The sequence below is a fragment of the Anopheles ziemanni genome (genome assembly GCF_943734765.1).
Source record: "Anopheles ziemanni chromosome X unlocalized genomic scaffold, idAnoZiCoDA_A2_x.2 X_unloc_19, whole genome shotgun sequence".
Classification (NCBI taxonomy): domain Eukaryota; kingdom Metazoa; phylum Arthropoda; class Insecta; order Diptera; family Culicidae; genus Anopheles; species Anopheles ziemanni.
The window spans coordinates 175,164-191,912 of NW_026689784.1; positions in this window are offsets into that span (position 1 = coordinate 175,164).

Genomic DNA, 16,749 nt, shown 5'->3' on the forward strand with positions numbered 1-16,749 from the left:
AACACGTTTACAAAATTCGTCCGGAATTTTGCGATCGCCGTCCATACATTTTCGATCGATTTTTAAAATTTCGAGATAGCGCTTTGGTGTCTTCGGCAATAATGTAGAAATCGGGTTTTTAAACACATTTTACTTTTGGGTTTTTTTCGATCCATCGCTTGGTTCGCCCGCAATCGCGAGAAAACGAAAAAACACGTTTACAAAATTCGTCCGGAATTTTGTGATCGCCGTCCATACATTTTCGATCGATTTTTAAAATTTTGAGATAGCGCTTTGGTGTCTTCGGCAATAATGTAGAAATCGGGTTTTTAAACACATTTTACATTTGGGTTTTTTTCGATCCGTCGCTTGGTTCGCCCGCAATCGCGAGAAAACGAAAAAACACGTTTACAAAATTCCGGACGAATTTTGTGAACGCCGTCCATACATTTTCGATCGATTTTTAAAATTTCGAGATAGCGCTTTGGTGTCTTCGGCAATAATGTAGAAATCGGGTTTTTAAACACATTTTACTTTTGGGTTTTTTTCGATCCGTCGCTTGGTTCGCCCGCAATCGCGAGAAAACGAAAAAACACGTTTACAAAATTCGTCCGGAATTTTGCGATCGCCGTCCATACATTTTCGATCGATTTTTAAAATTTCGAGATAGCGCTTTGGTGTCTTCGGCAATAATGTAGAAATCGGGTTTTTAAACACATTTTACTTTTGGGTTTTTTTTCGATCCATCGCTTGGTTCGCCCGCAATCGCGAGAAAACGAAAAAACACGTTTACAAAATTCCGGACGAATTTTGTGAACGCCGTCCATACATTTTCGATCGATTTTTAAAATTTCGAGATAGCGCTTTGGTGTCTTCGGCAATAATGTAGAAATCGGGTTTTTAAACACATTTTACTTTTGGGTTTTTTTCGATCCGACGCTTAGTTCGCCCGCAATCGCGAGAAAACGAAAAAACACGTTTACAAAATTCCGGACGAATTTTGTGAACGCCGTCCATACATTTTCGATCGATTTTTAAAATTTCGAGATAGCGCTTTGGTGTCTTCGGCAATAATGTAGAAATCGGGTTTTTAAACACATTTTACTTTTGGGTTTTTTTCGATCCGACGCATAGTTCGCGCGCAATCGAGAGAAAACGGAAAAACACGTTTACAAAATTCCGGACGAATTTTGTGATCGCCGTCCATACATTTTCGATCGATTTTTAAAATTTCGAGATAGCGCTTTGGTGTCTTCGGCAATAATGTAGAAATCGGGTTTTTAAACACATTTTACTTTTGGGTTTTTTTCGATCCGACGCTTTGTTCGCGCGCAATCGAGAGAAAACGGAAAAACACGTTTACAAAATTCCGGACGAATTTTGTGATCGCCGTCCATACATTTTCGATCGATTTTTAAAATTTCGAGATAGCGCTTTGGTGTCTTCGGCAATAATGTAGAAATCGGGTTTTTAAACATATTTTACTTTTGGGTTTTTTTCGATCCGACGCTTAGTTCGCGCGCAATCGAGAGAAAACGGAAAAACACGTTTACAAAATTCTGGACGAATTTTGTGAACGCCGTCCATACATTTTCGATCGATTTTTAAAATTTCGAGATAGCGCTTTGGTGTCTTCGGCAATAATGTAGAAATCGGGTTTTTAAACACATTTTACTTTTGGGTTTTTTTCGATCCGACGCATAGTTCGCGCGCAATCGAGAGAAAACGAAAAAACACGTTTACAAAATTCGTCCGGAATTTTGTGATCGCCGTCCATACATTTTCGATCGATTTTTAAAATTTCGAGATAGCGCTTTGGTGTCTTCGGCAATAATGTAGAAATCGGGTTTTTAAACACATTTTACTTTTGGGTTTTTTTCGATCCGTCGCTTGGTTCGCCCGCAATCGCGAGAAAACGAAAAAACACGTTTACAAAATTCCGGACGAATTTTGTGAACGCCGTCCATACATTTTCGATCGATTTTTAAAATTTCGAGATAGCGCTTTGGTGTCTTCGGCAATAATGTAGAAATCGGGTTTTTAAACACATTTAACTTTTGGGTTTTTTTCGATCCGTCGCTTAGTTCGCCCGCAATTGAGAGAAAACGGAAAAACACGTTTACAAAATTCGTCCGGAATTGTGTGAACGCTCTCCATACATTTTCACCTTTGGGTCGTGAATACCGGCTGACCGATAAGAGATAGCGACTTGTCGTAGAATATTTATATGTTGGACGTTGGAAGACGCAACTTTCATTATATGAGAGCAACCCGGTCAGGGTGCTCCAAGTCGGTCGTTTGGTCGGTTTATGGTTTGGGCCGACCATGTGCTGTAGCAGGTAGAGGTACCTTTCATGAATTATAACTCGGTCAGTTTGCCACCGAGCGACAAGTTGCGGTTTGATTTGGAATGGTATTGAAAGGAACTATTACGGAAAAATACGAATAGAAAATCAGCATGTTGGTGGGCGAAGCTATTAGTGAAACATAGAGCAACAAGGGTCCAAAAACGAATGAAATGGGACTTGAACCAAGAATAACGGCAAGTTGGAGACGAGGTAGCAAGTTGGCGTAGAATATTTATAAATTGTGCATAATATGACCAACAAAAAAGTATATGGGGACAAGGCGGTAGCTGGCCCCCAAAGTGGAGATATGGGTGATTCATGTTTTGCACCCAAGTACGAACAAGTATGGTGAAAACAGGGTAAGGTACCAAGTACCATGAATAACTTCGGCTGTCGATGGCCGAGCGAGGCAAAGCGCATATCGTTGGAAAGGTCTTGGGGAGACCTATCTACCCTGAAAGTTTCATGAGGCTGAGTTGAAAGACCACGGAGATATTAGGTGATGATGGTCCAATTCGGGGACCAAGTCGCAGGAAATGGCACTTGACCAAAACCACCCTTGAAAGGTGATTACCGGCTGACCGGTAAGAGATAGCGACTTGGCGTAGAATATTCATACGTTGGGCGGGTCAAGACGCAACTTTCCTTATATGGAAGCAACCCGGTCAGGGTGCTCCAAGTCGGTCGTTTGGTCGGTTTATGGTTTGGGCCGACCACGTGGTGTACCAAGGTGAGGTACCTTTCATGAATTATAACTCGGTCAGTTTGCCACCGAGCGACAAGTTGCGGTGTGTTTTGGAATGGTCCTGAGTGGAACTATTAAGGAAAAATACGAACAGAAAATCAGCATGTTGGTGGGCGAAGCTATTAGTGAAACATAGAGCAACAAGGGTCCAAAAACGAATGAAATGGGACTTGAACCAAGAATAACGGCAAGTTGGAGACGAGGTAGCAAGTTGGCGTAGAATATTTATAAACTGTGCATGGTATGACCAACAAAAAAGTATATGGGGACAAGGCGGTAGCTGGCCCCCAAAGTGGAGATATGGGTGATTCATGTTTTGCACCCAAGTACGAACAAGTATGGTGAAAACAGGGTAAGGTACCAAGTACCATGAATAACTTCGGCTGTAGATGGCCTAGCGAGGCAAATCACATACCGTTGGAAAGGTCTTGGGGAGACCTATCTACCCTGAAAGTTTCATGAGGCTGAGTTGAAAGACCACGGAGATATTAGGTGATGATGGTCCAATTCGGGGACCAAGTCGCAGGAAATGGCACTTGACCAAAACCACCCTTGAAAGGTGATTACCGGCTGACCGGTAAGAGATAGCGACTTGGCGTAGAATATTCATACGTTGGGCGGGTCGAGACGCAACTTTCCTTATATGGAAGCAACCCGGTCAGGGTGCTCCAAGTCGGTCGTTTGGTCGGTTTATGGTTTGGGCCGACCACGTGGTGTACCAAGGTGAGGTACCTTTCATGAATTATAACTCGGTCAGTTTGCCACCGAGCGACAAGTTGCGGTGTGTTTTGGAATGGTCCTGAGTGGAACTATTAAGGAAAAATACGAACAGAAAATCAGCATGTTGGTGGGCGAAGCTATTAGTGAAACATAGAGCAACAAGGGTCCAAAAACGAATGAAATGGGACTTGAACCAAGAATAACGGCAAGTTGGAGACGAGGTAGCAAGTTGGCGTAGAATATTTATAAACTGTGCATGGTATGACCAACAAAAAAGTATATGGGGACAAGGCGGTAGCTGGCCCCCAAAGTGGAGATATGGGTGATTCATGTTTTGCACCCAAGTACGAACAAGTATGGTGAAAACAGGGTAAGGTACCAAGTACCATGAATAACTTCGGCTGTAGATGGCCTAGCGAGGCAAATCACATACCGTTGGAAAGGTCTTGGGGAGACCTATCTACCCTGAAAGTTTCATGAGGCTGAGTTGAAAGACCACGGAGATATTAGGTGATGATGGTCCAATTCGGGGACCAAGTCGCAGGAAATGGCACTTGACCAAAACCACCCTTGAAAGGTGATTACCGGCTGACCGGTAAGAGATAGCGACTTGGCGTAGAATATTCATACGTTGGGCGGGTCGAGACGCAACTTTCCTTATATGGAAGCAACCCGGTCAGGGTGCTCCAAGTCGGTCGTTTGGTCGGTTTATGGTTTGGGCCGACCACGTGGTGTACCAAGGTGAGGTACCTTTCATGAATTATAACTCGGTCAGTTTGCCACCGAGCGACAAGTTGCGGTGTGTTTTGGAATGGTCCTGAGTGGAACTATTAAGGAAAAATACGAACAGAAAATCAGCATGTTGGTGGGCGAAGCTATTAGTGAAACATAGAGCAACAAGGGTCCAAAAACGAATGAAATGGGACTTGAACCAAGAATAACGGCAAGTTGGAGACGAGGTAGCAAGTTGGCGTAGAATATTTATAAACTGTGCATAATATGACCAACAAAAAAGTATATGGGGACAAGGCGGTAGCTGGCCCCCAAAGTGGAGATATGGGTAATTCATGTTTTGCACCCAAGTACGAACAAGTATGGTGAAAACAGGGTAAGGTACCAAGTACCATGAATAACTTCGGCTGTGGATGGCCTAGCGAGGCAAATCACATACCGTTGGAAAGGTCTTGGGGAGACCTATCTACCCTGAAAGTTTCATGAGGCTGAGTTGAAAGACCACGGAGATATTAGGTGATGATGGTCCAATTCGGGGACCAATTCGCAGGAAATGGCACTTGACCAAAATCACCTTTGAAAGGTGAATACCGGCTGAACGGTAAGAGATAGCGACTTGGCGTAGAATATTCATACGTTTGGCAGGTAAAGACGCAACTTTCATTATACAGGAGCAACCCGATCAGGGTGCTGCAAGTCGGTCGTTTGGTCGGTTTATGTTTTGGGCCGACCATGTGCTGTACCAGGTAGAGGTACCTTTCATGAATTATAACTCGGTCAGTTTGCCACCGAGCGACGAGTTGCGGGGTGTTTTGGAATGGTCTTGAGTGGAACTATCAAGGAAAAATAAAAATAGAAAATCAGCTTGTCCATGGCCGAAGCTATTAGTGAATCATATAGCAAAATGGGTCCAAAAACGAACGAAATGGGACTTGTACCAAGAATAACGGCAAGTTGGAGAAGAGATAGCAAGTTGGCGTAGAACAATTATAAACTGTGCATGGTATGACCAACAAAAAAGTATATGTGGCCCAGGCGGTAGCTGGCCTCCAAAGTGGAGATATGGGTGATTCATGGTTTGCACCCAAGTATGGCAAAAACTGGTAGAGGTACCTTTCATGAATTATAACTCAGGCTGTATGGCACTTAGCGGGACGCTTGACTCTGGTATGGAATAGTCCTGAGTGGGACTATCAAGGAAAAATACGAACAAAAAATAACCATGTCCACGGACGAAGGTATTAGCGAAACTTAGAGCGAAATTGCGACCAAGTCGCTGGAAATGGCCCTTGAACCAAGTATACCGTCAAGGCGGTACGAGATAGCGAGTTGACGTAGAACATTTATAAGTTTGCCTTTACGAGACAAAAGTTTAGTTATATGGGGTCAACCCGCCCAGGGTTGTCCAAGTCGGTCATATGGCTGATCGAAATTTTCGACCAAGTACTGAGAAAACAGGGTAAGGTACCAAGTACCTCGAATAACTTCGGCTGTAGATGTCCGAGCGAAGCAAACGGCATAGCGTTGGAAAGGTCTTGAAGTGCTCTAAACACCCTGAAAGTATGAGAACGCTATCTGGAAAACTCGTGGAGATATTAGCGAAACATAGGGCCCAAAAGATACCAAGTCGCAGGAAATGGGCCCTCCAAGAACACCCTAAAATCCCAATTACGGCTAAGTTGCAGGCCAGCTAGCGAAGTGAAATGTTCTAGACATAACTAGAACACGTTGATGCGCAACTTTTTGAATCAGAACTTTTTTCGATATCTGGCCCCCAAAGGGGGGATATGGGCGATCAAACGATTTTTCCAAGTTTCGGTACTTTTTACGGTATCGCTCATAGCTCCGGCTGTATGCAAGCAAATGGCAACCTAAGACATGATTTGGAAAGGTTTTGAGTGGTACTAACTTACGTTAGAACACAGCGAAGCGCTATCGGTTCATGGCAAGGCCGATATAAGCAGTCAAAAATGAAAAATGTTGACAAAATGAACAAAAATTACCTTGGTACGCGAATAGTGGCCAGGGATGAAGAGGTACGAAGGTGGTGGGGAATAATTATAATAAGGAATTGGTACGATCTATAAGTTTGCCGAAGACCGCAAAGCGCTCAGACCCATAGAAAGTGGCCATTTGGGCCGAACAGTGCGTGCAAAGAGGTGAAAAAGCAAAAATTGCACTTTGATGGGCGATTTGCGGGGGGAAGGAGGGGTCGGAGGGGTAAATGTCTCATGGCCAAAAAGTCTTATCTCATCAAGATCTAAAACATTGCCGAAGACCGCAAAGCGCTAGCTCGCAATCGAAAAATCGCGATTTTGAAAATTTTCTAAGTGTTGGGCCCCCTATGGAAAAGTAACAAAAATCACCTTTGGCCCCAATTTTGAGCATGAAGGAGTCGTTTCCGAGGCATGGTGTCTTCGGCAAAAAGTTTCATCTACTCGAGTACTTACGACTAGTCAAATAAAAAATTGAGAAACACAAACGGTATGGCTATGCCGAAGCTCGATACACCCGAAAAAATCAAAAAAAAGTCGAAAATGTCGAAAAATGAGAAAACCCTATATTCGTACTTTACTCGAGCCCTAAATATTGAAAAGTGAAACCCGCGATCGATTTGGAACAAAAAATTGACCTAGGCAAAAATGTATGACGTTCCGCACCTTTGAAAAATCTGGTAAGTGTATTTTAGACAGACTCGAAAAAAGTCGCCCCGAGTCCCCTTACGTTGAAAATCCGAAAAAGTCGAAATTGTTGAAAATGTTAAAAAGCCTCTTTTGGTGGTCCATGGCACCACTAGATATTGAAAAGTGAGGTCCGCGGCCAATCCGGAAGAAAAAGTTAGCTAGGCAAACTTGTATGTCGGTCGATACAAAAAACGGCTCGGTGAGTGTATTTTCGACAGGCTTCAAAAAACAATCCTTTCTCCATAAAATTTCAATCGATTTTTAAAATTTCGAGATAGCGCTTTGGTGTCTTCGGCAATAATGTAGAAATCGGGTTTTAAAACACATTTTACTTTTGGGTTTTTTTCGATCCGTCGCTTGGTTCGCCCGCAATCGCGAGAAAACGAAAAAACACGTTTACAAAATTCTAGACGAATTTTGTGATCGCCGTCCATACATTTTCGATCCATTTTTAAAATTTCGAGATAGCGCTTTGGTGTCTTCGGCAATAATGTAGAAATCGGGTTTTAAAACACATTTTACTTTTGGGTTTTTTTCGATCCGACGCATAGTTCGCGCGCAATCGAGAGAAAACGGAAAAACACGTTTACAAAATTCCGGACGAATTTTGTGATCGCCGTCCATACATTTTCGATCGATTTTTAAAATTTCGAGATAGCGCTTTGGTGTCTTCGGCAATAATGTAGAAATCGGGTTTTTAAACACATTTTACTTTTGGGTTTTTTTCGATCCGTCGCTTGGTTCGCCCGCAATCGCGAGAAAACGAAAAAACACGTTTACAAAATTCGTCCGGAATTTTGTGATCGCCGTCCATACATTTTCGATCGATTTTTAAAATTTCGAGATAGCGCTTTGGTGTCTTCGGCAATAATGTAGAAATCGGGTTTTTAAACACATTTTACTTTTGGGTTTTTTTCGATCCGACGCATAGTTCGCGCGCAATCGAGAGAAAACGGAAAAACACGTTTACAAAATTCCGGACGAATTTTGTGAACGCCGTCCATACATTTTCGATCGATTTTTAAAATTTCGAGATAGCGCTTTGGTGTCTTCGGCAATAATGTAGAAATCGGGTTTTTAAACACATTTTACTTTTGGGTTTTTTTCGATCCGTCGCTTGGTTCGCCCGCAATCGCGAGAAAACGGAAAAACACGTTTACAAAATTCGTCCGGAATTTTGTGAACGCTCTCCATACATTTTCACCTTTGGGTCGTGAATACCGGCTGACCGATAAGAGATAGCGACTTGTCGTCGAATATTTATATGTTGGACGTTGGAAGACGCAACTTTCATTATATGGGAGCAACCCGATCAGGGTGCTCCAAGTCGGTCGTTTGGTCGGTTTATGGTTTGGGCCGATCACGTTATGCACCAGGTAGAGGTACCTTTCATGAATTATAACTCGGTCAGTTTGCCACCGAGCGACAAGTTACGCTGTGATTTGGAATGGTCTTGAGTAAAACTATTACGGAAAAATACGAACAGAAAATCAGCATGTTGGTGGGCGAAGCTATTAGTGAAACATAGAGCAACAAGGGTCCAAAAACGAATGAAATGGGACTTGAACCAAGAATAGCGGCAAGTTGGAGAAGAGATAGCAAGTTGGCGTAGAACAATTATATTTGGTGCATGGTATGACCAACAAAAAAGTATATGAGGCCAAGGTGCTGGCTGGCCTCCAAAGTGGAGATATGGGCGATCCAAAGTTTGTACCCAAGTACGAACAAGTATGGAAAAAACAGGGTAAGGTACCAAGTACCATTAATAACTTCGGCTGTAGATGGCCGAGCAAGACAAACGGCATACCGTTGGAAAGGTCTTGGGGAGACCTATCTACCCTGAAAGTTTCATGAGGCTGAGTTGAAAGACCACGGAGATATTAGGTGATGATGGTCCAATTCGGGGACCAAGTCGCAGGAAATGGCACTTGACCAAAATCACCCTTGAAAGATGAATACCGGCTGACCGGTAAGAGATAGCGACTTGTCGTAGAATATTTATATGTTGGACGTTGGAAGACGCAACTTTCATTATATGGGAGCAACCCGGTCAGGGTGCTCCAAGTCGGTCGTTTGGTCGGTTTATGGTTTGGGCCGACCATGTGCTGTACCAGGTAGAGGTACCTTTCATGAATTATAAATCGGTCAGTTTGCCACCGAGCGACAAGTTGCGGTGTGATTTGGAATGGTATTGAAAGGAACTATTACGGAAAAATACGAATAGAAAATCAGCATGTTGGTGGGCGAAGCTATTAGTGAAACATAGAGCAACAAGGGTCCAAAAACGAATGAAATGAGACTTGGACCAAGAATAACGGCAAGTTGGAGACGAGGTAGCAAGTAGGCGTAGAATATTTATAAACTCTGCATAATATGACCAACAAAAAAGTATGTGGGGACAAGGCGGTAGCTGGCCCCCAAAGTGGAGATATGGGTGATTCATGTTTTGCACCCAAGTACGAACAAGTATGGTGAATACAGGGTAAGGTACCAAGTACCATGAATAACTTCGGCTGTAGATGGCCTAGCGAGACAATTGGCATATCGTTGGAAAGGTCTCGGGGAGACCTATCTACCCTGAAAGTTTCATGAGGCTGAGTTGAAAGACCACGGAGATATTAGGTGATGATGGTCCAATTCGGGGACCAAGTCGCAGGAAATGGCACTTGACCAAAATCACCCTTGAAAGGAGAATACCGGCTGACCGGTAAGAGATAGCGACTTGGCGTAGAATATTCATACGTTTGGCAGGTAAGGACGCAACTTTCATTATATGGAAGCAACCCGGTCAGGGTGCTCCAAGTCGGTCGTTTGGTCGGTTTATGTTTTGGGCCGACCATGTGCTGTAACAGGTTGAGGTACCTTTCATGAATTATAACTCGGTCAGTTTTTCACCGAGCGACAAGTTACGCTGTGATTTGGAATTCTCTTGAGTAAAACTATTACGGAAAAATACGAACAGAAAATCAGCATGTTGGTGGGCGAAGCTATTAGTGAAACATAGAGCAACAAGGGTCCAAAAACGAATGAAATGGGACTTGAACCAAGAATAACGGCAAGTTGGAGACGAGGTAGCAAGTTGGCGTAGAATATTTATAAACTGTGCATTATATGACCAACCAAAAAGTATATGAGGCCAAGGTGCTGGCTGGCCTCCAAAGTGGAGATATGGGCGATCCAAAGTTTGTACCCAAGTACGAACAAGTATGGAAAAAACAGGGTAAGGTACCAAGTACCATTAATAACTTCGGCTGTAGATGGCCGAGCAAGACAAACGGCATACCGTTGGAAAGGTCTTGGGGAGACCTATCTACCCTGCAAGTTTCATGAGGCTGAGTTGAAAGACCACAGAGATATTAGGTGATGATGGTCCAATTCGGGGACCAAGTCGCAGGAAATGGCACTTGACCAAAATCACCCTTGAAAGATGAATACCGGCTGACCGGTAAGAGATAGCGACTTGTCGTAGAATATTTATATGTTGGACGTTGGAAGACGCAACTTTCATTATATGGGAGCAACCCGGTCAGGGTGCTCCAAGTCGGTCGTTTGGTCGGTTTATGATTTGGGCCGACCATGTGCTGTACCAGGTTGAGGTACCTATCATGAATTATAACTCGGTCATTTTGCCACCGAGCGACAAGTTGCGTTGTGTTTTGGAATGGTCTTAAGTGGGACTATCAAGGAAAAATACAAATAAAAAATCAGCTTGTCAATGGCCGAAGCTATTAGTGAAACATATAGCAAAATGGGTCCGAAAACGAATGAAATGGGACTTGGACCAAGAATAACTGCAAGTTGGAGAAGAGATAGCAAGTTGGCGTAGAACAATTATATTTGGTGCATGGTATAACCAACAAAACAGTATATGCGGCCAAGGTGCTGGCTGGCCTCCAAAGTGGAGATATGGGCGATCCAAAGTTTGTACCCAAGTACGAACAAGTATGGAAAAAACAGGGTAAGGTACCAAGTACCATTAATAACTTCGGCTGTAGATGGCCGAGCAAGACAAACGGCATACCGTTGGAAAGGTCTTGGGGAGACCTATCTACCCTGAAAGTTTCATGAGGCTGAGTTGAAAGACCACGGAGATATTAGGTGATGATGGTCCAATTCGGGGACCAAGTCGCAGGAAATGGCACTTGACCAAAATCACCCTTGAAAGATGAATACCGGCTGACCGGTAAGAGATAGCGACTTGTCGTAGAATATTTATATGTTGGACGTTGGAAGACGCAACTTTCATTATATGGGAGCAACCCGATCAGGGTGCTCCAAGTCGGTCGTTTGGTCGGTTTATGGTTTGGGCCGACCATGTGCTGTACCAGGTAGAGGTACCTTTCATGAATTATAACTCGGTCATTTTGCCACCGAGCGACAAACTGCGTTGTGTTTTGGAATGATCTTAAGTTAGACTATCAAGGAAAAATACAAATAAAAAATCAGCTTGTCAATGGCCGAAGCTATTAGTGAAACATATAGCAAAATGGGTCCGAAAACGAATGAAATGGGACTTGGACCAAGAATAACTGCAAGTTGGAGAAGAGATAGCAAGTTGGCGTAGAAAAATTATATTTGGTGCATGGTATGACCAACAAAAAAGTATATGAGGCCAAGGTGCTGGCTGGCCTCCAAAGTGGAGATATGGGCGATTCAAAGTTTGTACCCAAGTACGAACAAGAATGGAAAAAACAGGGTAAGGTACCAAGTACCATGAATAACTTCGGCTGTAGATGGCCGAGCGAGGCAAACGGCATACCGTTGGAAAGGTCTTGGGGAGACCTATCTACCCTGAAAGTTTCATGAGGCTGAGTTGAAAGACCACGGAGATATTAGGTGATGATGGTCCAATTCGGGGACCAAGTCGCAGGAAATGGCACTTGACCAAAATCACCCTTGAAAGGTGATTACCGGCTGACCGGTAAGAGATAGCGACTTGTCGTAGAATATTTATATGTTGGACGTTGGAAGACGCAACTTTCATTATATGGGAGCAACCCGGTCAGGGTGCTCCAAGTCGGTCGTTTGGTCGGTTTATGATTTGGGCCGACCATGTGCTGTACCAGGTAGAGGTACCTTTCATGAATTATAACTCGGTCATTTTGCCACCGAGCGACAAGTTGCGTTGTGTTTTGGAATGGTCTTAAGTGGGACTATCAAGGAAAAATACAAATAAAAAATCAGCTTGTCAATGGCCGAAGCTATTAGTGAAACATATAGCAAAATGGGTCCGAAAACGAATGAAATGGGACTTGGACCAAGAATAACTGCAAGTTGGAGAAGAGATAGCAAGTTGGCGTAGAACAATTATATTTGGTGCATGGTATAACCAACAAAACAGTATATGCGGCCAAGGTGCTGGCTGGCCTCCAAAGTGGAGATATGGGCGATCCAAAGTTTGTACCCAAGTACGAACAAGTATGGAAAAAACAGGGTAAGGTACCAAGTACCATTAATAACTTCGGCTGTAGATGGCCGAGCAAGACAAACGGCATACCGTTGGAAAGGTCTTGGGGAGACCTATCTACCTTGAAAGTTTCATGAGGCTGAAATGAAAGACCACGGAGATATTAGGTGATGATGGTCCAATTCGGGGACCAAGGCGCAGGAAATGGCACTTGACCAAAATCACCCTTGAAAGATGAATACCGGCTGACCGGTAAGAGATAGCGACTTGTCGTAGAATATTTATATGTTGGACGTTGGAAGACGCAACTTTCATTATATGGGAGCAACCCGGTCAGGGTGCTCCAAGTCGGTCGTTTGGTCGGTTTATGATTTGGGCCGACCATGTGCTGTACCAGGTAGAGGTACCTTTCATGAATTATAACTCGGTCATTTTGCCACCGAGCGACAAACTGCGTTGTGTTTTGGAATGATCTTAAGTTAGACTATCAAGGAAAAATACAAATAAAAAATCAGCTTGTCAATGGCCGAAGCTATTAGTGAAACATATAGCAAAATGGGTCCGAAAACGAATGAAATGGGACTTGGACCAAGAATAACTGCAAGTTGGAGAAGAGATAGCAAGTTGGCGTAGAACAATTATATTTGGTGCATGGTATGACCAACAAAAAAGTATATGAGGCCAAGGTGCTGGCTGGCCTCCAAAGTGGAGATATGGGCGATTCAAAGTTTGTACCCAAGTACGAACAAGAATGGAAAAAACAGGGTAAGGTACCAAGTACCATGAATAACTTCGGCTGTAGATGGCCGAGCGAGGCAAACGGCATACCGTTGGAAAGGTCTTGGGGAGACCTATCTACCCTGAAAGTTTCATGAGGCTGAGTTGAAAGACCACGGAGATATTAGGTGATGATGGTCCAATTCGGGGACCAAGTCGCAGGAAATGGCACATGACCAAAATCACCCTTGAAAGGTGAATACCGGCTGAACGGTAAGAGATAGCGGCTTGGCGTAGAATATTCATACGTTTGGCGGGTAAAGACGCAACTTTCATTATATGGGAGCAACCCGGTCAGGGTGCTCCAAGTCGGTCGTTTGGTCGGTTTATGGTTTGGGCCGACCATGTGCTGTAGCAGGTAGAGGTACCTTTCATGAATTATAACTCGGTCAGTTTGCCACCGAGCGACAAGTTGCGGGGTGTTTTGGAATGGTTTTGAATGGAACTATCAAGGAAAAATACAAATAAAAAATCAGCTTGTCAATGGCCGAAGCTATTAGTGAAACATATAGCAAAATGGGTCCGAAATCGAATGAAATGGGACTTGGACCAAGAATAACTGCAAGTTGGAGAAGAGATAGCAAGTTGGCGTAGAACAATTATATTTGGTGCATGGTATGACCAACAAAAAAGTATATGAGGCCAAGGTGCTGGCTGGCCTCCAAAGTGGAGATATGGGCGATCCAAAGTTTGTACCCAAGTACGAACAAGTATGGAAAAAACAGGGTAAGGTACCAAGTACCATTAATAACTTCGGCTGTAGATGGCCGAGCAAGACAAACGGCATACCGTTGGAAAGGTCTTGGGGAGACCTATCTACCCTGAAAGTTTCATGAGGCTGAGTTGAAAGACCACGGAGATATTAGGTGATGATAGTCCAATTCGGGGACCAAGTCGCAGGAAATGGCACTTGACCAAAACCACCCTTGAAAGGTGAATACCGGCTGACCGGTAAGAGATAGCGACTTGGCGTAGAATATTAATACGTTGGGCGGGTATAGACGCAAATTTCATTATATGGGAGCAACCCGATCAGGGTGCTCCAAGTCGGTCGTTTGGTCGGTTTATGTTTTGGGCCGACCACGTGGTGTACCAAATTGAGGTACCTTTCATGAATTATAACTCGGTCAGTTTGCCACCGAGCGACAAGTTGCGTTGTGTTTTGGAATGATCTTAAGTGGGACTATCAAGGAAAGATACAAATAAAAAATCAGCTTGTCAATGGCCGAAGCTATTAGTGAAACATATAGCAAAATGGGTCCGAAAACGAATGAAATGGGACTTGGACCAAGAATAACTGCAAGTTGGAGAAGAGATAGCAAGTTGGCGTAGAACAATTATATTTGGTGCATGGTATGACCAACAAAAAAGTATATGGGGACAAGGCGGTAGCTGGCCTCCAAAGTGGAGATATGGGTGATTCATGGTTTGCACCCAAGTATGGCAAAAACTGGTAGAGGTACCTTTCATGAATTACAGCTCAGGCTGTATGGCACTTAGCAGGACGCTTGGCTCTGGTATGGAATAGTTTCAAATGGGACTATCAAGGAAAAATACAAACAAAAAATCAACATGTCCACGGACGAAGACATTAGCGAAACTAAGAGCGAAATTGCGACCAAGTCGCTGGAAATGGCCCTTGAACCAAGTATACCTTCAAGGCGGTACGAGATAGCGAGTTGACGTGGAATATTTATAAGTTTGCCTCCACGAGACGAAAGTTCAGTTATATGGGGCCAACCCGCTCAGGGTTGTCCAAGTCGGTCATATGGCTGATCGAAATTTTCGACCAAGTACTGAGAAAACAGGGTAAGGTACCGTGTACCTCGAATAACTTCGGCTGTAGATGTCCGAGTGAGGCAAACGGCATAGCGTTGGAAAGGTCTTGAAGTGTTCTAAACACCCTGAAAGTATGAGAACGCAATCTGGAAAACTCGTGGAGATATTAGAGAAACATAGGGCCCAAAAGATACCAAGTCGCAGGAAATGGGCCCTCCAAGAACACCCTAAAATCCCAATTACGGGTAAGTTGCAGGCCAGCTAGCGAAGTGAAGTGTTGCAGGCATAACTAGAACACGTTGATGCGCAACTTTTTGAATCAGAACTTTTTTCGATATCTGGCCCCCAAAGGGGGGATATGGGCGATCCAAGGATTTTTCCAAGTTTCGGTACTTTTTACGGTATCGCTCATAGCTCCGGCTGTATGCAAGCAAATGGCAACCTAAGACATGATTTGGAAAGGTAGTGAGTAGTACTAACTTACGTTAGAACACAGCGAAGCGCTATCGGTTCATGGCAAGGCCGATATAAGCAGTCAAAAATGAAAAATGTTGACAAAATGAACAAAAATTACCTTGGTACGCGAATAGTGGCCAGGGATGAAGAGGTACGAAGGTGGTGGGGAATAATTATAATTAGGAATTGGTACGATCTATAAGTTTGCCGCAGACCGCAAAGCGCTCAGACCCATAAAAAGTGGCCATTTGGGCCGAACAGTGCGTGCAAAGAGGTGAAAAAGCAAAAATTGCACTTTGGTGGGCGATTTGCGGGGGGAAGGAGGGGTCGGAGGGGTAAATGTCTCATGGCCAAAAAGTCTTATCTCATCAAGATCTAAAACATTGCCGAAGACCGCAAAGCGCTAGCTCGCAATCGAAAAATCGCGATTTTGAAAATTTTCTAAGTGTTGGGCCCCCTAAGGAAAGGTAACAAAAATCACCTTTGGCCCCAATTTTGAGCATGAAGGAGTCGTTTCCGAGGCATGGTGTCTTCGGCAAAAAGTTTCATCTACTCGAGTACTTACGACTAGTCAAATAAAAAATTGAGAAACACAAACGGTATGGCTATGCCGAAGCTCGATACACCCGAAAAAATCAAAAAAAAGTCGAAAATGTCGAAAAATGAGAAAACCCTATATTCGTACTCTACTCGAGCCCTAAATATTGAAAAGTGAAACCCGCGATCGATTTGGAACAAAAAATTGACCTAGGCAAAGTTGTATGACGGTCCGCACCTTTGAAAAATCTGGTAAGTGTATTTTAGACAGACTCGAAAAAAGTCGCCCCGAGTCCCCTTACGTTGAAAATCCGAAAAAGTCGAAATTGTTGAAAATGTTAAAAAGCCTCTTTTGGTGGTCCATGGCACCACTAGATATTGAAAAGTGAGGTCCGCGGCCAATCCGGAAGAAAAAGTTAGCTAGGCAAACTTGTTTGTCGGTCGATACAAAAAACGGCTCGGTGAGTGTATTTTCGACAGGCTTCAAAAAACAATCCTTTCTCCATACAATTTCAATCGATTTTAAAAATTTCGAGATAGCGCTTTGAAGTCTTCGGCAATAATGTAGAAATCGGGTTTTTAAAC